Here is a 23,836-nt window from a genome sequence, read left to right as displayed (position 1 = left end):
GTGTTAAAATGAATGTGGAATGAATGGCAATGAAGTTACCTTTGCTATGGGGATCCATATATTGCTAGTGGAAGATGCATGGTGAATAACGGCATATTGAACACCATTGTAGGTCAATGCACAGCTGGAGATGCCGTTTTTTTGCTTGCCAATCTACATGTAGTTGTGCAGGTATGTTATTTCTGAGCCCATGTGGCCTGCTGCAAAAGAAAGAAAAGGTTAGAATGAGATGTACAGACAATATAAAGACATTCTAGTATTTGTTTTTTTACTAATATTGATTAAAGTTTGTTGTTGTTGAAAGATATGAAAAGTATGTCATGAAATAGAATGAGTTAAATAAATGGAGGAAACCTTTTGGTGATGTCAAAGTACGGGTTGGAGCAGATTATCTGGAGGCGGCATTGAACGGAGAATTTCTTCTGCGTGTTTTCTGCGAGCAATGTTTTTGTTGTCCTTCATTTTACTGTAACGATCGAAACTGAATGCGGGGTTAACCCGGAGATCTTGTAGAGAAGGCACTCTTGAAATAGCTGTGAATGTGAGACCTTGACGTTCTGTTTTTCCAATGTCAATTGTTGCTTTTGGAAGGGTCATACCTTGAGATTTATGTATGGTTAAAGCCCAAGCCATCTTCAGTGGAATTTGTGCACGACCATTTCTTTTTACTACTGGAATAGGCAAGTGAGTGGGGTTTCTTTCATCCTAAGGAGGCCCAATGTACTTGGGGAAATCTACGACAACAAATGTTGGAATTTGTGGTGGTGCAGTTGATTCTTTATAAAAGATGGTTACAATTTTTCCAAGGGAACCATTAACAAGACCGGCTGAAACCCAAAGGTTGGAAGTCAACATAACTTTTTCGCCATTGCATAGCAATACAATTCGCTCAAGTTGCTCATCTTCAGAGGAAAGACTGGAATATGTGTTGTCATCTTCAGCAATGGATCGTGCAATAGGAGTGTGTAGAGATTTCATCATTTGCTTATTATGGACCGTTGTTTGAGCATTTGTTGGAAATAGATGCATGGAAATCATGGAATGAACATATTTCTTCTTCTGATAAATAGGAATCTGTGCGCGACATGAGTACGTTGTAGTCGTCGATTGTTGGATTTGCATCTCTAATGTTCTGGAGAATGTTCCTGAAAGTAACCTGGGCGATGTCGTCGCCTTGTTGACGAAATATTGTGTCTAATGTGATGACTGTGTTGAAGGTGTTCCACAGTGCGCTTCCGTGGCTCGTCCCTGCATATAGAGGTATGTCTTTGACGGGTGGTAGCTGACCGAGATCACCAACCAATATTATGGAACAACCATGGAAAGGAGTGTTTCTTTGGTGGGGAAATGCCTCGCGAAGACGTTCATCAATATGGCTGAGAAGCTTTGGCCCAATGAAGCTCATTTCATCGATTAGTATGTATCTTATATGCCTGAGTTCTTCTTGGAATTTTGCAAGAGCACTACCTTCTAACGGCATAAGATCCTTTATAGGAAGGTGCAAAGCAGAATGGATTGTCGATGCTTGTATGTTGAAGGCAGCAACCCCAGTAGGGGCGAGGAGCATGATCGGTGAAGGTCCCAGGCTTGCAAGGCCTATGAGCATATCTTTGATGCAATTAATAAGGAGGGATTTTCCCGTACCAGCAGTGCCTTGTATTATCATTCTGAGAGCGGGCAAATAATCCTTCCTAGCAAAATGATTAAGAATAATATTTAGAGCTTTTTTTTGCATTGGAGATAATGTAGTAAGGGTCGGCAGGGTATGTTGATGTGTTTGAAGAATGCGGTGGATGGAGCGGCTATTCTCAATGAATTGTATTGCATTATTTTGTAGATCCAATGGGATAGTGGTATGATTCCAGTTATGGGTGTCATCAAAGCCACGGAGACCAAGCATGTCAAGGTCGTTTATGAGAAGCTCATTTGTAGGGTGTAATTGGGAAAGTAATTCCCATTCATTTATTTCCATGGTGTCTGTTGGATTGGCTTCATTCATAGTTGAGGTATCATTTGTGACAGATTCAATATCAGATAGTGTGCGGCATTGATGCCAAGGATTGTAGAATGGGCGAAATGATTGCCAATTTGCGATGAATTCTGCAACAGAATCACCTATATCTTGTACGATACAGCGAAAAGGTTTGTATAGCATAAGTTCAACCCTGCAAAAGTCAGCGTAGCAAGGTTCTGTTGTGGATGGTATGGAGGAGTAACATGGTATGACCCGAACAATTGCTTTTGTAGGCCTTTGTTTCCATTTGTTTGTTCTGCGACGAGGATCATACGACCAGGATCTTGCCAACTCTATTAGTGATGTGGACTCCAGGGTAGAAGGGCGCTGGATATATGTATCTATGAAGTGCGGGGATGTAGTGGAGGTGGTGTCCGTTTGTGGAAGGCGCATAAGAATTTTTTGGTTTACATTTAAAGAAATGAATGGCCGACTACATAATGTTAACGGTAATTTTTGCAACATATGGCAGGTTTCTTGTGCTCCAATGTCACGATCAACAAGGGTTTCTGCAAGAAATTTTCGAAATGCGGATGTTGCTGGGTCAGCAATGGGTGAAGCCAGGACAATTCTACGTAGCATGTCATGGAAGCTTTCAGATTTTTTTTCTGCTTTGGATGCATATTTGGCGATATATTTTTGTACAGCGTGTATGGAGAGTACTGGCTGGCAGTCAACATTTGCACGCCAAATAGATAGGATGGTAGGGTTATGGCTATTGAGTCGATCGTCGTTCCGAGCAGGGGTGTATGTTTTTTGGCCATTGGAATCAATGAATAAGGCCGATTTTGGATGTAATTCCCATGGTGCTTTATAACGACATTGGAGTGAGGACCCAGTTTTTCTTAGGCACGTGCTTTCTGAGCATTTTGTGTGACGTTCAACACAATTGACGAGTTGTTCATAGTCAGCGAAAGGATTGGTTCTGAAGATTTGCGGTGTGGACAATAGGCAAGGGTCTTCGGGATTTGTCCAAGCATTTGGTTGGTTTGAATTCGAAGGAGCACGAGGGTTCCAAGCGGAAATATATTTGTCGAAGAACTGCCTTGCAATATCCACTGCTTCTGTGTCCTCCCAGTTGAGATTCTCCATATCAGGTGCATTTTCTATCCAAAGAAAACCATGGATGTGCGCAGATCCCCTATGTTGCCATTCATACCTAACAAGTATGCGTTTTTGTAAGATAATTTTGCAATAGGTAAGGAATGTTGTTTAGAGTTCTTGGAGGAAAAAAAATGCGGTAGAATGCGTACCTGTACCAGTAATCTTTTGTATTCAAGTGTTTCTCCAAGATAATCTCACGAAATGCTGTGAATCTATGGTGCATATATAGTGATGTTAAATGTGGGTTAGAGATAATGTTATCATTTCTCCACTTTTGTTGTTTTCCAATATCAGTAGGAAGACACCCGGGCATGACTGCATGAAGATCAAACCATTTTGTATCAGCTGCACTCAATGTGAAGAAGAACGTCGGGCAACCGAGTTGAGATATCATGTCCATTAGTTCATTTTTAGCTTTGTGCCAAAATGACCTTGTTCCACGCAAAGAGCTACCGAATCGCATGACTTGCTCTGCCAATTGCTCATCTGGAAATTGTTCTAATCGAATGTTCAGATCATGAATAGATATTGGAAAGTTATCCGTGATGTTTTTTTTCACAAAAATCGACGTTGTTGCTTGACTGCGATGCCGCATCATGAGATTATATATGTAATAACGAAAGCATGGGTGGCTTCCAAATCTGTTATCGTAGTAACGTATGAGATGAAGTGCATATTCATGTAACTGCACAGCTTTCATTCTTGGCTGATTTGGCATTGCAGCGCCTGTCGGGAAAAGGGCAAGGAAAGCCATAGAGAGTAGACCTTCTGTGTTGTATTCATTGACTGGCGATAAACCAATTGTTGGCCACTCAATTGTAGTATCAGATTGGTGGTTGTAAGCATGCAAATAATGGCGGATTTCTTGGATTTCTGTATTTGTATTGGGTATGATGGGTACGAACGATGATGTTTGGCCAGCGGATGGGTTTGCAAAATCTTCGGTGAGCTCATGGGGTGGTTCAAGTGGAAGGCGAACAGTGGTTTCTGCAGTATTGGAATGGCGAAGGGAGGAGGAGACATCGGTGGGGATTGCTGGTAAGGACACTAGTGCGTTGGAATCAATACGAACATTCTTATAGTATGGGTCATTAGCCAATTTGTATTCCAATGCAGCGAGAACGCGATGTCTACTGACAATGAAATCATAAGCCTTATGGTCATTACTATGACGTGTGACAATTAGGATGTCCAAGTGCTCAACACGTCGTGGCAACATGTTTGCGATTTTTGTTATGTCTTGAGGAAAACAAATTGTGTGGCCACTGTATTTATACTGGCCACCGCGTGCATGTGTTACTTGCAGTATAGGATTAACCCTAGCAATGAGCATTTCTTCTATTTGTGAAAGAGACGTAAGGGCAGCTGGTTGAGGGCCAGGGTCCATGTTGTTTGATAATGAGAAGCGATGACCCTTTGTTTCAGAGGCGCATCTGGAGCAGCAAGACATGTGGTTGGAATTGCGGATATGTATTCCAGGATATGATTCAAGACAAATGGAGCATGGGCATTTAGGTGGAAGTTTATCAAGCTTTGAACGGAAATCTCGATGTGCTTGATCAGTATAAACATTGCTGAAAGCGTGTGCAAAGGAGGGGTTAGGGCAATGAGGCATGGATGTATTTGTTTGAGAGGTTTGCTGAGAAGATAAAGAGTCTGATAATTGCAAGGGAGGATTGTTTTCAGGGTGGGCCGTTTCAAACGAGGAAGGTTGGCCACCCTTTTGTTTTTTGTGTTTTTGACATTCTATGATGTTTTTTTTTTGCTTGGTAAAGCTCACGGCGCCGTGCATTTATTCGTTCTTTATTTGTTGCATAGTATCTTCGAGCACGTTCATTATTAGAAGAAGAAGCCATTCGCAAAATTTATGGTACCTATAAGCAAGGGAGGGGAAAAGAAGAATGTTATTTGGAGACAACAATCATGTTATTGTATGAAAGCGAAAGAACGGTAAAAAATGCAAGCGAAAGCGAAAGAAGGGGAAAAAATCTACATAACATGTAGGTAGTTTCATGTGTAAAGCTGATAAAAGGGAAAAAAATGTGATTTTGTCTACTAACATAATGCTAGATACAATGGAGAACAAATAATTATTTCAATGGTATATAAGAAAATTTCATAAGAAGACATGCAACAATATATCTTGTAAAGTTGTATTTATAAAATTGGACAATAGGAATTGCCAAAAAGCAAGGAACACATTCTGCAATATTTATCTACAATGTCGAGATGCTCTGAATTTCTCGAAGGATGTTTTTGCATTCTGTCGTGAAATGCAGTTTTTCTTCTTTTATGATAACGCATTTCAATCGTGGGACTTCTTTAAAAGTTTTTGTCTTCACTGATAGTGTGAAGATATGATCTGTCCATAGAGCTCTAGAGACAATTTCCTTGATTAGTTCTGGATCTGAAGATAATAGATAGAAGTCTTTGGCATTATTTCCAAGAATTGTAGAGCCCGCGTCTTCGAAAGCAACAGTTGAAGCCAATTCACCAGTGTGATCTTGTATGTCGATTTTCAATAGGTATCTGTAATCACAGTCGCTTACTTCAGCGTTGCATTTTGGACAAAACCACATCCCTGTATTTTGTGGAATAAGTTTTTTCATGCATTTTTTCCCACCAACAATCGACAGGCAAGAAATGTAGTAAAAACTATCCATACCAATTTTTGTTATTGTGCCCTTTAATTGGAAAAATGTTGGTTTCTCTAAGGAATCCATACTGTAAATGTCAGCAATTGTTATTTTTTTTTGTTGGTGGCAAAAATGAGAGCTTGTTGTCAAAGATGTAGAAGCAGCAGTGGAGCCTTCTTTTTTAAACCACGACTTTAGCGCATGGGCCTCCTCAATGTCAGGATCTACAAGAACAATGGATCTCGTTGTAGTGCCGATATTTTTTCCATTAAATTCCCCAACACGTGCAGATTTGATTGCAATGATGGGGTTATTTCCTGTAGCACATAGGGAGGAGATTTCCTGTGAAACGGCATGAAAATTATCTCCCCAAAAGATTGCATCTATGCTATACCCTAACATGTCTCGAAGCTGTATTGTTTGTTTATTGACTTTAGAGCCATCTTTTCTACGTATAGTGCACACACTGGAAATGTCTGTGACAACACCAAGAATATCAACAATGGAGTTGACGTTTGTTGTTCTGATATCATCAATTGATTTTATACTGAATCGCACTGTTGGATTATGTTTTTTTTCACTGACAACATGTTCTATGGTAGATGTTGCATTCAACAAAATTTCCCAGTCATTGTTCAAGTGGTTGTATTGCTTATTAGCCATTTTCACATTCCCTTTAGAAACAATGTAGACATTTCCATTTTGGATCTTGTCGAAAAAAAAATCTGCGACATTGTTGAAACATGTAATATGTATTTCTCCACCCTCTGTATCGAACAGGTCAAAACCAAACACTTTACCGGGTCCGTATTGATTCTAAAACTGTCGAAGAGATGTTTTCCTTTGGACGTATCCTTTTATGCACCAGTTTGAGTGGTAAGGGTTTAACGATTTGATGGGAATCTGAACCGGTTGAACGGACGAGGTTGGAGTAGTTGGAAGAGGGCAGTGTCTTTTTGATGGAGGATGTGGATCCGATGAGGATGGAGAGTTTTCATCAGATGTGATGGGGACACTCATAGTTTTTGGATTGCCAATTAAGGGTGCATATGAAGCAGATATTTCAAAGTCTACTAGCTTTATAGACCTACACGACAAATGAGAGTCAAAGGAATAATTGTTAGAAGCGGTTGTGTTATAAGTAAAAAAATGTTAAATTTGAAATAAGAAACTTATAACAAACTTACGTTGAAGGACCAATAGCTGAGGTAGTCCAACTTTTAACATTTATAATAGAACCCTTTTGTAGCAAGCCTGTTGCTACGAGATCATTGAAATCTTTTGGAAGCATGATGTGTTTCTTATGTGTTCTGTCTGAAATTGCAGTACGATATCGTGGAGTTGAATTTGTCATTGATTGTATTGGCTCAAGTTCAGCAATTTGTAGGTATGGTTGAATATGAGTTGATCCAGATAACATTGAGGAAATTGCATTTTCAGTGAGGTTTGATGTCATTTTCTGGTACAAAACAAAACACAAAAATGTTGAAAGAAGCATGTTCAGTTTTTTTCTAAATGAGTGGGCATCTAAGCTTGTAAAAATAATGAAGAAAAATATTTATTACAACAACTTTTATACGTTCATTTTTTTTTTCAAGCATACTTCCACGAAGCGCAGAGGAAGGAGAGGGAGAAACAAATGAAATAGAAGGTTTGGGGGTAACTCTAGTATCATCTGGTTGCTGATTTGATTGCCCAAAAATCATGGTGTTTTGAACGACAGAGGTCGAGAAAAGCCATACCAGCAAGCGAAGTGTAAGCCCTGGAAGGGACAATGTAGCCATATGAGGTACACCAACATCTCCCCTAGAGGAAAAGGGAGCAGGACTCCATTTTGTGGACTCCATTTCGAGGGAGCAGTGATGTTATTCCGATTTGAATAAATTGTATGACACTTTGACACAACTTGCTTATTCAATTTTTAAGAGACGCGAAAAAGCTAAAGACGATTCTAGTGGCCTTCGATTTGGGCAACTCTAGTATCATCTGGTTGCTGAGTTGATTGTTCAAGAATCACGGTGTTTTGAACGGCAGAGGTCGAGAAAAAGCATATTGGCAGGCCAATTGCAAGTCCTGGAAGGGTCAATGTAGCCATATGAGGTGCACCAACATCTCCCCTAGAGGAAAAGGGAGCAGGATTCCTCCATGGGGAAATCCTTGATTGGTGGACTCCATTTTCCTACCCTAAGACCAATGAGGGAACAGTGAGGTTATTCCGATTTAAATAAATTTTATGACACTTTGACACAATTTGCTTTTTCATTTTTTAAGAGTCGAGAAAAAGCTAAAGATGACTCTAGTCGCCTTCGATTTTTAACGAGCCTGAAGTGACAAGTGCTCAGATGGTCTAGGTTATTCCGATTTAAATAAATTTTATGACACTTTGACACAATTTGCTTTTTCATTTTTTAAGAGTCGAGAAAAAGCTAAAGATGACTCTAGTCGCCTTCGATTTTTAACGAGCTTGAAGTGACAAGTGCTCAGATGGTCCTTTTCTTTTAAGGAGTCCGAAAAGAAACGAAAGTGACTACTTTGGATATCTAGACAGGGGGATTACCAAACCAATCGCAAAACTGCAGAATACTTTTTATGGTACGACAGTCAATCTTCCCGAATGCTGTGTTCAGTGCATTGCGATCAATAGGGCGGCAGACACGGCTTCCTAAGGATAAAGGATATAGCCTACTGTGGTCTCCCAATATATACTCGACGGCACGTGGGAGCACAAGTCCGTACTGGAACTTGTCATTTCAAAGAGGAGGAATCACCCAACCTACGATGAAAGTGATAGTTACCAGGCTTTACGACGCCAGAACACGTCTCTAGCCTAGACTTCTAAATGGTGTGCGTTAGGTTCCAAAGCGTTTTTATGTTTATTGAAATGTATTTTACAGTTGATCTTTCTTAAGAAGTTTGCCTTTAAGGTTGATCGTGCGATGTACATAAACAATTCCTAAATATGCAATCTAAGATGATAAACAATCGTTTACTTTCTTTTTTGCAGTGAAAATCCTAGCTACTAAGGAAAGAGAAGCGAAACTGTTTGAACATAGAGCAGAGAGCACACGCAAAGTCCTAAATCAATCTCCGCATGCATTCTAAATGTAAATGTACTTGCATGTATTTGTTTTCTGCTTTCTTAATGTGTGGATGACAAAAAAAATGCCAAGTGGAATATAATATCAATACAGGGATATGACTATTCAAGAATTCTGACAGACATAAGCAAAGCTATTGAAGTTTGTATCTAAGATTTTCCAGAGTTTGTTCACTAGAAACAAGACAGGCACTTTACTCCCTCTGCTAAAATAGATTCAGTGAAGGTTACTCCCTATAGCAAACCAATATTGGATAACTTGTGTCCGGAAGGGAGTTTGACATGCACTTTACACAGTTTAGCAAACCAATATTGGATAACTTTGTGTCCGGAAGGGAGTTTGACATGCACTTTACACAGTTTCTTCCCAAGGAGAAAGTAAAATTTCATCAATACAATAGGCACCAAATCCTAGTTCATCACATAGCAGAATTCAACTTGCTTAGATAGATCTGCTGTTAGTTCTTTAGAAAGAAGTTCGTTTGCTGCCCTTGCTCCCCTGAGGACTTAGGACACACACTACTAAGGAACAGAATTTGTTTCCATTTGAAAGGAATTTTGATTTTGATTTTGAGCTAGCAAAGCTCATGGCTCAAGCCTCATATGCAATTCCATGCTCATTAGGCAAGCCATATTCTCACCGTACCTTAGGAGGTCCACACAAAGATATCTTCATGCTTATACTTGTTCCACAAGGGAGAAAGCTCTTCAATCCCCTAAGAGGGCGAGTGATTACTCCACTAATGCCATGAAAATTATTTTCACCAATAATTCTTAACAATAACGTGCATAGTACAGCATAATGATAATACATTTTTCCTTCTGCAAAGTGCAGAGACTTGAATCTTAGAAACATGTAAATATTACCAAAACAAGAATAAGGGGAAGACAAATGATAACAAAATCTGAAGACTAATATATCTCCTTCCAGGCAAATATCTAGTTATTAGAGGCATACCTCATATGACATGTCAATAGTGCCTTGGTTACTATATGATTAAATGTAAATGAAAAACTCTGAACGTGTTAGATGCTGAAATTTAGAGAAATTTGTCAATGTCTTTTGATGTTACATTCATAATTTAAAGTGATTACACAAAACTTTTGGCAATTTACTTTGAGGAGCAATGAACGAAAATTTTTGTTTATGGATAGAACAACACATGATTACAAGAAGATCACAAAGAAGCAGAGATCGTTAAATCTGAAGCCCTGCAAACAATACACAACTACCTGCGTATTACATGAATGCCAGAAAATATCGCGTTGTAACAACTTTAGAGTCCACTCTCCTAAACAGAGGCAAATACACAAGATAGAGCAACATGTCATTACATAAGAACTGTTAACAGCAGCTTGGCTATATGTGAGAACTGCCAACAAAATGGAAAGTGTTGGCATTAATCCAGGGAGCTGGTAAGATCATGATTCAGATTTGTGTGAGGTGAATCAGGTGGACAGGCTGGAATGAACAAACAAAAAAGACCACTATTGACATTGTCTGGAATTTCATTCTCTCGAGTCTCAATAACCTTGGATGGATCTTTCAGTTCTTGGAGACCTAGCATCCCAGTTGGCAAGTTGTAAAAGTATGGTTGAGGATATTGATTTCGGATTAACTACATACAACTAAGAGGCAACTATATTTCTACAATATGTATGTTTTGGGTTGATTATTATGGTTTGGCAATTATGTAGGAAGGAAAATGGGTTGTCTATTTGTTATTTCTTTTGAGATGCTTGTAACTATTACTTATATTGAACGGATAATATAATGTTCTTTTTTGTCTCCTAAAATGTGCTTGGCTGTATGAATTGGTCACTCCATATTAACTTACAGAATTTCAATTCTCATTCTTGGTTGTTTGAATTGGTTACATGCATATTAACTTACAACAATTTGTCTGGGAATATTCCTATCACACAGACATTGATATTGTCAAGTCTGTACATTTTATCTTATGGGAGGACGGACTTCTATATGGGTGTCTGAAGGAACTACATAAGATACTACCATTCCTCCTACATGCTGCAATGCATAGTGTATATCAGGTATACATACACAAGTTTCAGTTCTTTATTGTCCATAGCGTAAAGCAATTACAGTTATATCAACTCGTAGTTATTCATACTGGAAACGATGGCAGCACATCAATGATACAACCCTGGCTTCACTAAAATATTAACTTGACAATATATATAAGCTCTATCAGACATAGTAATGACAGCTCAATAGAAATAGTGCATTTATGGAAGGAACCCAACACATTCTTGAAATCAGAAATATCAACTCAACCATATTTCAACACTTGAACTATAACCTATAGCTTAAATATTTGGAATAATGGATCATGAGACTCCAGAAAATAGGCTTTATTTAATTGCCAATTATTTTCATTAGTATCCTTCATGCTTATAAAAAGTATGTTATTGTTTTGAGATCTGAAAACACCTCCCAGGTGTTGTTTCTGATAGGGGAAGAAATTTACAACCACACATTTTTTAAGTTCCTTAAGAAAAGTACTTGAGGAGCTGCATCACAAAGCACAGACTTCCTTAGACTCTTGTGCCAGGTCTGACCTATAGTTTTTCCAACAATTATCACCAAGGACTTGCACTGTGCCTCGTCTCCTTCAAACTCTGTTTGCAAAAAGAAAGCTCCCGAAAGGTCTTATCTAAGCAGAGCTCTGGTCTTAGAAGGACTATACCAGGTTGGTGTTAAAGGGTCTTTCCTGAGCTTTCCAAAAATAAACTTCCCTTTGCCAAAAGAAACACCCTGAAAGGTCCTATGTAAGTAGAACTTCAGGTCCTTAAAGGTTTTATATAAGTAGAGCTTCAATCATATAAGCTTAGCCCTTAGTAGAGCTCTGGTCCTAAAAGGCCAGCCTGCTAAGTGATGTCCCAAAAAGACCTTACGCATTCTACCTGCACTATGCTGCACTAAACAAGGATCCTGCACTATGCTGCAATGCATAGTGTATATCAGGTATACATACACAAGTTTCAGTTCTTTATTGTCCATAGCGTAAAGCAATTACAGTTATATCAACTCGTAGTTATTCATACTGGAAACGATGGCAGCACATCAATGATACAACCCTGGCTTCACTAAAATATTAACTTGACAACATATATAAGCTCTATCAGACATAGTAATGACAGCTCAATAGCAATAGTGTATTTATGGAAGGAACCCAACACATTCTTGAAATCAGAAATATCAACTCAACCATATTTCAACACTTGAACTATAACCTATAGCTTAAATATTTGGAATAATGGATCATGAGACTCCAGAAAATAGGCTTTATTTAATTGCCAATTATTTTCATTAGTATCCTTCATGCTTATAAAAAGTATGTTATTGTTTTGAGATCTGAAAACACCTCCCAGGCATTGTTTCTGATAGGGGAAGAAATTTACAACCAGACATTTTTAAGTTCCTTAAGAAAAATACTTGAGGAGCTGCATCACAAAGCACAGACTTCCTTAGACTCTTGTGTCAGGTCTGACCTATAGTTTTTCCAGCAATTATCACCAAGGACTTGCAGCCTGCTAAGTCATGTCCCAAAAAGACCTTACCAGGTCTTACTTGAGCATGGCAAAGAGTTAGTCCTAAATGGTCTGAACAGCAAGCCTCAATTTTTTTTTAAATTACCAATCATATTGAAATACCGCAAGAGAAATCATGAAGATTATATAGCCAAAATGACCCCTTATTAAAATTGCCAATAGTGGAGCATTTACCTGGAGTTCTTAGGTGAAAAAATAAAAACTATGAACAGGAAAAATCATATTAAAGATTTATCTGGCATAATCTTAGCAAATGTTTTTACAGACAAATTCAGTGCATGTGTCAGTTTAATAGGGATTTTGGCCCTGTTTCCTCCATGACCTCACGTGCAGCACACTCCTCCCAAGTCTCCCCTGCACATATGTGCGAATAAACAAGGATTTTGCATTCTACCCATTAATGAGTACAAGGGAAAACAATAAATTTGCAAGAGAGAAAGAACAAACAAAAAAGACCACTATTGACATTGTGGATGCAACATTCACTAGGCTTTGTAATTTGTATATGGATAAGTCCCTGAATCTATGTTAAGTTTGCAACTTAAAGCATGACCAAAAGTAGCACATTGGTAGAATTAAAGCTATTTTGCCACAATAGTTGCAGGGAACAAAAGCCTCTAAAGACACCAATGCAATGATTTTGAACCAGGTTTGATTTGGACATGGAAGGCTCCATTAAAGATATCCTTGTAAGGAGCTATGTTTGAAGCTCTCAACAGGCTTGATCTGTTTGGCCCCCTCCTCTTGTGAACAGCACTGTTGGATCCATTGAGCGGAGGAAATTTGAAGAGTGCCCAAGGACCCAGGTCACTTCGACTGCCATGAACAAAATTATAAATGGATGCCATACTCACTAGGCATTGTCTATGGGCAGACCCTAACCCTGGGTTATATATGTTGTGACAGAAAGCAACACAGTTAAGTCCCTGAATCTATGTTAAGTTTGCAACTTAAAGCATGACCAAAAGCAGCACATTGGTAATATTAAAGCTATTTTGCCACAATAGTTGTAGGGCACAAAAGCCTCTAAAGACACCAATGCAATGATTTTGAATCAAGTTTGATTTGGACATGGAAGGCTCCATTAAAGATATCCTTGTAAGGAGCTATGATTGAAGCTCTCAACAGGCTTGATCTGTTTGGCCCCCTCCTCTTGTGAACAACAATGTTGGATCCATTGAGCGGAGGCAATTTGAAGAGTGCCCAAGGACCCAGGTCACTTCGACTGCCATGAACAAAATTATAAATGGATGCCGTACTCATTAGGCATTGTCTATGGGCAGACCCTAACCCTGGGTTATATATGTTGTGACAGAAAGCAACACAGTTATACAAAATTAGAGCTATTTTGATGCAAAACTTGCAAGGTACACTAGCCTATAAAGATACCAATGGCCTGATTTTGAATCGATTTAATTTGGATAAGGAAAGATTCATTTGGGATAAGCTTGCAAGGAAAGTGTGATGCTGTTAACATGATAGTATTTATCAAAACGCTTTGACAAATGAAAGGAGAGTGTGATGCTGTAAGCCCTGTTTCCTCCATGACCTCACGTGCAGCACACTCCTCCCAAGTCTCTCCTGGACATATGTGCGAATAAACAAGGATTTTGCATTCTACCCATTAATGAGTACAAGGGAAAACAATAAATTTGCAAGAGAGAAATAACAAACAAAAAAGACGACTATTGACATTGTGGATGCAACATTCACTAGGCTTTGTAATTTGTATATGGATAAGTCCCTGAATCTATGTTAAGTTTGCAACTTAAAGCATGACCAAAAGCAGCACATTGGTAGAATTAAAGCTATTTTGCCACAATAGTTGCAGGGCAAAAAAGCCTCTAAAGACACCAATGCAATGATTTTGAATCAGGTTTGATTTGGACATGGAAGGCTCCATTAAAGATATCCTTCTAAGGAGCTATGTTTGAAGCTCTCAACAGGCTTGATCTGTTTGGCCCCCTCCTCTTGTGAACAACACTGTTGGATCCATTGAGCGGAGGCAATTTGAAGAGTGCCCAAGGACCCAGGTCACTTCGACTGCCATGAACAAAATTATAAATGGATGCCGTACTCATTAGGCATTGTCTATGGGCAGACCCTAACCCTGGGTTATATATGTTGTGACAGAAAGCAACACAGTTATACAAAATTAGAGCTATTTTGATGCAAAACTTGCAAGGTGCACCAACCTATAAAGATACCAATGGCCTGATTTTGAATCGATTTAATTTGGATAAGGAAAGATTCATTTGGGATAAGCTTGCAAGGAAAGTGTGATGCTGTTAACATGATAGTATTTATCAAAACGCTTTCACAAATGAAAGGAGAGTGTGATGCTGTAAAGATGCTAGTATTTATCAAAACCCATGGACAAATGAATTTTGAAACATGAGTCCATTTATCAAAACCCATGGACAAATGAATTCATGTATTAGTTGGCCTGCACACAAATATGTATAAAACCATATGACATAAAAGAAGCCCTCTGCTAAAATAGATTCAGTGAAGGTTACTCCCTATAGCAAACCAATATTGGATAACTTGTGTCCGGAAGGGAGTTTGACATGCACTTTACACAGTTTAGCAAACCAATATTGGATAACTTTGTGTCCGGAAGGGAGTTTGACATGCACTTTACACAGTTTCTTCCCAAGGAGAAAGTAAAATAAAGGATGATACCAATGAGATCATGGTTCAGCAGTGAGATCGTTGGTGTGTTGGCTAGCCACCAAGATTCAATTCTTTGAGAGGCACACATCAATATATTCTCTATTTATCTATTGGGGTTTTGATGTGTGATGCTGTTAACATGATAGTATTTATCAAAACGCTTTGACAAATGAAAGGAGAGTGTGATGCTGTAAGCCCTGTTTCCTCCATGACCTCACGTGCAGCACACTCCTCCCAATTCTCTCCTGCACATATGTGCGAATAAACAAGGATTTTGCATTCTACCCATTAATGAGTACAAGGGAAAACAATAAATTTGCAAGAGAGAAAGAACAAACAAAAAAGACCACTATTGACATTGTGGATGCAACATTCACTAGGCTGTGTAATTTGTATATGGATAAGTCCCTGAATCTATGTTAAGTTTGCAACTTAAAGCATGACCAAAAGCAGCACATTGGTAGAATTAAAGCTATTTTGCCACAATAGTTGCAGGGCACAAAAGCCTCTAAAGACACCAATGCAATGATTTTGAATCAGGTTTGATTTGGACATGGAAGGCTCCATTAAAGATATCCTTGTAAGGAGCTATGTTTGAAGCTCTCAACAGGCTTGATCTGTTTGGCCCCCTCCTCTTGTGAACAGCACTATTGGATCCATTGAGCGGAGGCAATTTGAAGAGTGCCCAAGGACCCAGGTCACTTCGACTGCCATGAACAAAATTATAAATGGATGCCGTACTCATTAGGCATTGTCTATGGGCAGACCCTAACCCTGGGTTATATATGTTGTGACAGAAAGCAACACAGTTAAGTCCCTGAATCTATGTTAAGTTTGCAACTTAAAGCATGACCAAAAGCAACACATTGGTAGAATTAAAGCTATTTTGCCACAATAGTTGCAGGGCACAAAAGCCTCTAAAGACACCAATGCAATGATTTTGATGGTTCAGCAGTGAGATCATTGGTGTGTTGGCCAGCCACCAAGATTCAATTCTTTGAGAGGCACACATAAGTTGTTGGAGATTTCAGGTTATTTAAAAAAAACAATAAGCCCACTATAGCAGCCTAGCCAAGGGAAAGTGCTTGTGATTAATGATTCGCCCTTCAAGGGTTGTCTTGCAAGTTGCAAGTGAAAACAGGCTGCTTCTGGAGGCTGACTTATTCAGGCCAATTGTAAAGCCTATGGAGTTAAGAGAACTTAGAAGCACTTTTGGAAAAATAAAAAAGAATAAGAAGCGAAATTGAATGTGTAGACTGTACTGTAACCAACACTACAGATGATTGTGTAAAGAATTTCAATGATATAAGGTGTGTACGTGTCCATCACTAGAGCTATTTTGATGCAAAACTTGCAAGGTGCACCAGCCTATAAAGATACCAATGGCCTGATTTTGAATCGATTTAATTTGGATAAGGAAAGATTCATTTGGGATAAGCTTGCAAGGAAAGTGTGATGCTGTTAACATGATAGTATTTATCAAAACGCTTTCACAAATGAAAGGAGAGTGTGATGCTGTAAAGATGCTAGTATTTATCAAAACCCATGGACAAATGAATTTTGAAACATGATAGTATTTATCAAAACCCATGGACAAATGAATTCATGTATTAGTTGGCCTGCACACAAATATGTATAAAACCATATGACATAAAAGAAGCCCTCTGCTAAAATAGATTCAGTGAAGGTTACTCCCTATAGCAAACCAATATTGGATAACTTGTGTCCGGAAGGGAGTTTGACATGCACTTTACACAGTTTAGCAAACCAATATTGGATAACTTTGTGTCCGGAAGGGAGTTTGACATGCACTTTACACAGTTTCTTCCCAAGGAGAAAGTAAAATAAAGGATGATACCAATGGGATCATGGTTCAGCAGTGAGATCGTTGGTGTGTTGGCCATCCACCAAGATTCAATTCTTTGAGAGGCACACATCAATATATTCTCTATTTATCTATTGGGGTTCTGATGTGTGATGCTGTTAACATGATAGTATTTATCAAAACGCTTTGACAAATGAAAGGAGAGTGTGATGCTGTAAGCCCTGTTTCCTCCATGACCTCACGTGCAGCACACTCCTCCCAAGTCTCTCCTGCACATATGTGCGAATAAACAAGGATTTTGCATTCTACCCATTAATGAGTACAAGGGAAAACAATAAATTTGCAAGAGAGAAAGAACAAACAAAAAAGACCACTATTGACATTGTGGATGCAACATTCACTAGGCTGTGTAATTTGTATATGGATAAGTCCCTGAATCTATGTTAAGTTTGCAACTTAAAGCATGACCAAAAGCAGCACATTGGTTGAAAACAGGCTGCTTCTGGAGGCTGACTTATTCAGGCCAATTGTAAAGCCTATGGAGTTAAGAGAACTTAGAAGCACTTTTGGAAAAATAAAAAAATTGTCTATGGGCAGACCCTAACCCTGGGTTATATATGTTGTGACAGAAAGCAACACAGTTATACAAAATTAGAGCTATTTTGATGCAAAACTTGCAAGGTGCACCAACCTATAAAGATACCAATGGCCTGATTCTGAATCGATTTAATTTGGATAAGGAAAGATTCATTTGGGATAAGCTTGCAAGGAAAGTGTGATGCTGTTAACATGATAGTATTTATCAAAACGCTTTCACAAATGAAAGGAGAGTGTGATGCTGTAAAGATGCTAGTATTTATCAAAACCCATGGACAAATGAATTTTGAAACATGATAGTATTTATCAAAACCCATGGACAAATGAATTCATGTATTAGTTGGCCTGCACACAAATATGTATAAAACCATATGACATAAAAGAAGCCCTCTGCTAAAATAGATTCAGTGAAGGTTACTCCCTATAGCAAACCAATATTGGATAACTTGTGTCCGGAAGGGAGTTTGACATGCACTTTACACAGTTTAGCAAACCAATATTGGATAACTTTGTGTCCGGAAGGGAGTTTGACATGCACTTTACACAGTTTCTTCCCAAGGAGAAAGTAAAATAAAGGATGATACCAATGGGATCATGGTTCAGCAGTGAGATCGTTGGTGTGTTGGCCAGCCACCAAGATTCAATTCTTTGAGAGGCACACATCAATATATTCTCTATTTATCTATTGGGGTTCTGATGTGTGATGCTGTTAACATGATAGTATTTATCAAAACGCTTTGACAAATGAAAGGAGAGTGTGATGCTGTAAGCCCTGTTTCCTCCATGACCTCACGTGCAGCACACTCCTCCCAAGTCTCTCCTGCACATATGTGCGAATAAACAAGGATTTTGCATTCTACCCATTAATGAGTACAAGGGAAAACAATAAATTTGCAAGAGAGAAAGAACAAACAAAAAAGACCACTATTGACATTGTGGATGCAACATTCACTAGGCTGTGTAATTTGTATATGGATAAGTCCCTGAATCTATGTTAAGTTTGCAACTTAAAGCATGACCAAAAGCAGCACATTGGTAGAATTAAAGCTATTTTGCCACAATAGTTGCAGGGCACAAAAGCCTCTAAAGACACCAATGCAATGATTTTGAATCAGGTTTGATTTGGACATGGAAGGCTCCATTAAAGATATCCTTGTAAGGAGCTATGTTTGAAGCTCTCAACAGGCTTGATCTGTTTGGCCCCCTCCTCTTGTGAACAGCACTGTTGGATCCATTGAGCGGAGGCAATTTGAAGAGTTCCCAAGGACCCAGGTCACTTCGACTGCCATGAACAAAATTATAAATGGATGCCATACTCATTAGGCATTGTCTATGGGCAGACCCTAACCCTGGGTTATATATGTTGTGACAGAAAGCAACACAGTTAAGTCCCTGAATCTATGTTAAGTTTGCAACTTAAAGCATGACCAAAAGCAGCACATTGGTAGAATTAAAGCTATTTTGCCACAATAGTTGCAGGGCACAAAAGCCTCTAAAGACACCAATGCAATGATTTTGATGGTTCAGCAGTGAGATCGTTAGTGTGTTGGCCAGCCACCAAGATTCAATTCTTTGAGAGGCACACATAAGTTGTTGGAGATTTCAGGTTATTTAAAAAAAACAATAAGCCCACTATAGCAGCGTAGCCAAGGGAAAGTGCTCGTGATTAATGATTCGCCCTTCAAGGGTTGTCTTGCAAGTTGCAAGTGAAAACAGGCTGCTCCTGGAGGCTGACTTATTCAGGCCAATTGTAAAGCCTATGGAGTTAAGAGAACTTAGAAGCACTTTTGGAAAAATAAAAAAGAATAAGAAGCAAATTCAAAGTAATACCTCTAAGTGTTGAATGTGTAGACTGTACTGTAACCAACACTACAGATGATTGTGTAAAGAATTTCAATGATATAAGGTGTGTACGTGTCCATCATTTGATAGTTTTATCAGTGCAACAAGAGTTTCCATAAACAGGATACACAGTTATACATACACACTGTAATTGTTTGCAACTGTGAAAGAAGAACATCCCCAGTGAAGTTGATAAATAATTTGGCAATTTCATAGGTTCGGCCACTAAAGGCTTAGAAGGGAGTGAATCCAGATTCAACTAAAGCCTCAAGATGCCTAAACAGGGGTTTGGGCAAGTTTGACCATTCCACCCATTCCCATCCATCACATTTCTCAGGCTCTAGATTCTGTGGGTGTTGGTCTGGATCACTCAGCTCTGCGCGCATGTAAATAACAACATAATGAGAAGGTCTGATTTCATCTTTTATAGCATTGGTGACTGTTGCAAACTGTATATTATGTAGTTTGTATTATATTTTAATGATTAAACCCAAGATTGAGTTCTGCAACATGCCAAATGTGATATATACATACTTCCTACGACTAATTACAGTACAGCGGAAATGAAAGCAATTACTTCGAATCCAGAAACCAATTACCCGGCTGCTGTCGTAGCGTGGCTTTGGAGGAGCGCCTTCTCCTCTGTAGCAGGTGCGAACCCCAAACCGGTGACCAAAATCTCTGTCAGGATTACCAGTCACATGAAAAGTCTTTATAAAAGACTCCATTACTTCCTCCAGGCAGCTGAAACATCGACCTCCAGGCAGCTGAAACATCGACTACGCGGCCATTACTTCCTGGAGGCAGCTGAAAAACCAGACGTAACGCGCGGCCCTCATGCAGGTCTGCCTCTGCAGGTCCGCCGCGCCCTCTCTGCAGGTCTCTGCAGGTCCGCCTCTGCAGGTTCGAGGCCGCCCCCTCAACACCCTCCAAACCCTAAAAAACTTTAACCTCTTAATCAACGGTCCATTTTTCTCCAATCGTCTAACACGAGATCTAAGGGCTACGATTACGACAGGAAGACATTTTGGGAGGTTGATTTCAGAGGGGAACGCCTTACGGCGTAAATATGTTTATAACCAATGAAATCTACGATAAATGTAATAAAATATTTTTTAAAAATAACTTGAATTGTTTTCATAATGTTTACTTTAGAGATAATAGTTTAATTTTTAGTTAATTCTGTGTTATGATCTTACAGCAGGATAATAATAAATGAGATGTTTTTAGTGAGATTTTTTGGAAATTTTTCCAGTATAATTTCTCTAAAATACGACATGAATTTATTGAAATCACAAGCTTGATGGGTAACCCCTGCACAATCGAAGTGCCCTAGGGGTTTTTCAAAGTGTTGAATCCATATATACTATCAAAAAACTAGTTTAAATAGCACAAATCAAGATTTCACCTCAAATTTTTCTGCCAGATTCTGGCACTGGAAAGTCCAAAGAGTCGCACTAAAGACAAACCCAACGATAAAAAGGAGATGTGTACTTTATTCAAAATTTTATTAATATAGAGTATTTAAAATATTTCCTCCATGATTACAAATTTTTGTGATCCATATTGTTTTTAGTGCCTTTTGGATTAATCACATAATCAATTGTTTTCTCAATGTTTTGAAACAACTAATGTGGTTTATCCTCACGAAAAAAGATGAAAAAAACTTGATCTATCCAGAGGTTTAAATAGTCGAGATGCATCATGTTCCAAATATAAATGTTAGAGAAAAGATTAATAAAACTATACGCTCGGTAGATCCGGAGTTAAGATGGATCTAGGCTGGTTTAATTCCCCCCTTTAATAGCCTATATTCCACATGAATACCATGGACCAATATCATGGGTTCTCATACTATGGGTCAATACCATGAAGTTAATTTTTATTTTAACGTTATTTTTTCTTATTATTCCATGGGCAAAACCATGAGCTGTCAAAACCTACATCCAATAAACCAAAAATGGTAAATTGACTATTTTACATTTATTTTATTTTAATTATTAATTCTATTTATTTTTTATTTTTTATATATTATTATATAATAAGAATAACATGGGTTGTCAAAACCTAGAACCAACATATCCGGACGCAATAAAATATAGAATAAGGAAAAAATATTTGAGTAATTGATAATATATTCTTTTTATTATATAATATAATAAATTGATTATAAAGTAATCAATTAAAACAAAATATCAAAATATAATTATATAATTATATATTTATATTTTATTTTTTTGTCAGTCAAAATTCTTCTATTAGATTTCCATAAAAACAAGGAGTACAAAAGGTGTCTCTACAACCCCCATTACCTCATTCTGACCAGACTTGGTTGCATTGGGGCCCAGAGCATGCCACGTATAGACCTTTACATGCATTATTTCCGCCAGGCTTAGAGGCCATACATTGCACATACGAGACAAAAATAACAAATATCAAAATATAATTATATAACTATATATTGATATTATTTTTTTGTCAGTCAAATTTCTTCTATTAGATTTCCATAAAAACAAGGAGTACAAAAGGTGTCTCTACAACCCCCATTACCTCATTCTGACAATACTTGTTGGCATTGGGGGCCGTAGGATGCCACATATAGACCTTTACATGCATTATTTCTGCCAGGCTTAGAAGCCATACATCGCACATAGGAGACAAAAAGAACAAAAATACTAATAACAACATAACAAGGAGAAGGATGGGGGCGAAATATAAGGGGAGTAACATAATAGCCAACACATTCATGCATGTGGAAGTTGATGTGTTCCACACGAGCTTCCAGATCACAGAGATGATCATTAGTTCGATGATAGCTCCGTCAAAGGCTGTCAAGCTGTTCCAAGATCTCGTTCCGGTTGAATTGAATGTCATTCATATATGCAACCAGTTCATTGCAGTCCTCATACCTGTGATCACAAATAATATCCATGTTGGCCTGGATGCCTCTTAGTTGCTCTATTATAGAGTCCAAGGAGGCTGGAGCAACTATACGACCTAGAGAACGGTTTGAAGTGTGAGCCACCTCACCTTCACATTCCATACTTGTAGAATTTCTAGAGGAAGAGTTGTGGTTGTGGGCTGGATGACCAACATTGAAGTGATGTTCGCCCCCACGACGTGGCCTCCCTCTCTGATGCGATATTTCCCTCGAACTTGAAGGACTGACAAACGAGGTCTTTGAGCGATCCCCAAATCTCCTGGCTAGATAGAAGTAGGAACAACAACCAGTAGAACACTGAAACTTGCCTTTCCTGAAAATGGTAAATACCATGCGGGGAGAAGTTCCATAACAAGCAAAGATAAATTTCCTTGAAACAAAGAAATTGCCAAGAATAAACATGTCACTAAAGCCCACAGTCACCCAAATGCTAAATTCCTCCACCCAATTGGTCAGAGAGTCTACCCACAAAGCACCGGCCCCGAAACAACAACAACCCGAAAAACACAAGGGGCTTAAAGGGGGACTAAACGCCCACTTGTTCAAGCTACAGATGAGGGTGGCCACCAATGCTATGCCAAAACAAGGGAAAAGATGAAAACCAAGCTTGCACAAATAAAGACTAGAATCAAGAGCAATGACCAGAGCGTGATCACTTAACACCCCAAGATGCAAACCCTAGAGCTTGACAGAATCCCCTTCGAAGTTCTCCCAGAGTTTACCCACAAAACTATTGACAGACCAACTGGACAAATATAAACAGTGTAGCAGGGTTACCTTCTCAGCGCATAAAGGGCAGTCCACCTTGAAACTACAATCCAAATTGGGGAGAAGGTGCCTAAGTTCCCAACCAGACACTGAGCCAAGAACCAATTCTCCTCTCAGGGTTGTACCCGGGTCCCATATACTAATTTGAAAATCATAATCGATCCATTCTGCTACGAGTCGGCCTACCACTACACTGCGGCCACTAGTCCAACACCCATGCGAGCACTCATGGTCACCATTGTGATCCCTGCTATTCTCTCTCCACCCAAAATTCATCGCCCAAAATTCCAACATGCCTATTAACATACATGTCGTAGCTTCTAGATACTCCTCTCGATAGATGTACCGAAATATGGAGTCGTGTGTTAATGATCACATGTGTGTCACGTTAGGGAGGGGGTAACCCTGAGGTCCTCTGGTTAACCATGTGTCCACCCCCATCTGGGGATTGTATATTTATATCATTATTAGAATAATATATAATATCATTTTATGTTATATATATAGATGTATATGCATATGTATACATATACATATATGATTAAAGAGCAAGTTAAATAAGATTAATATTAAAATATGAATGTTAGGCTCTAAAATATTTAATAGTATATATCTAGTTATGGAAATAAATAAAATAGAAAAACTATCCATAATAAAATATAACTAGGAAAGAAAAATGATAAATAAAAATATAGGAAAAAGGAACATATATTTGACCAATTTATAGTATCTTCTTTTATTATATAATATAATAAATTGAGAA

The 23,836-nt window shown here is 38.6% G+C and overlaps 1 long non-coding RNA gene across 3 annotated transcripts; it reads right to left on the bottom strand.

Moving 5' to 3' along the window:
* Positions 1–12,640: 12,640 nt before the first annotated feature.
* Positions 12,641–20,240, bottom strand: LOC149266186 (uncharacterized). 3 transcript variants are annotated; one of them, XR_016252504.1, is made up of 2 exons: positions 19,964–20,099; positions 12,641–12,778 (listed from the first exon to the last, which is right to left on the bottom strand). It is a non-coding gene; the product is annotated as an uncharacterized LOC149266186 (long non-coding RNA). The 3 variants fall into 3 exon arrangements; XR_016252502.1 differs by lacking the exon at positions 12,641–12,778 and adding an exon at positions 17,841–18,342 and having other exon boundaries at positions 19,964–20,240; XR_016252512.1 differs by lacking the exon at positions 12,641–12,778 and adding an exon at positions 19,471–19,740 and having other exon boundaries at positions 19,964–20,101.
* Positions 20,241–23,836: the final 3,596 nt, after the last annotated feature.

Source organism: Pinus tabuliformis, chromosome 6, assembly GCF_031772625.1.
Source record: "Pinus tabuliformis cultivar Carrire ecotype Pingquan chromosome 6, CPIR1, whole genome shotgun sequence".
In the NCBI taxonomy this organism is placed as follows: Eukaryota; Viridiplantae; Streptophyta; class Pinopsida; order Pinales; family Pinaceae; genus Pinus; species Pinus tabuliformis.
Note: the sequence above shows the minus strand (reverse complement) of the source record. Positions and strands in the feature narration are given on the sequence as shown.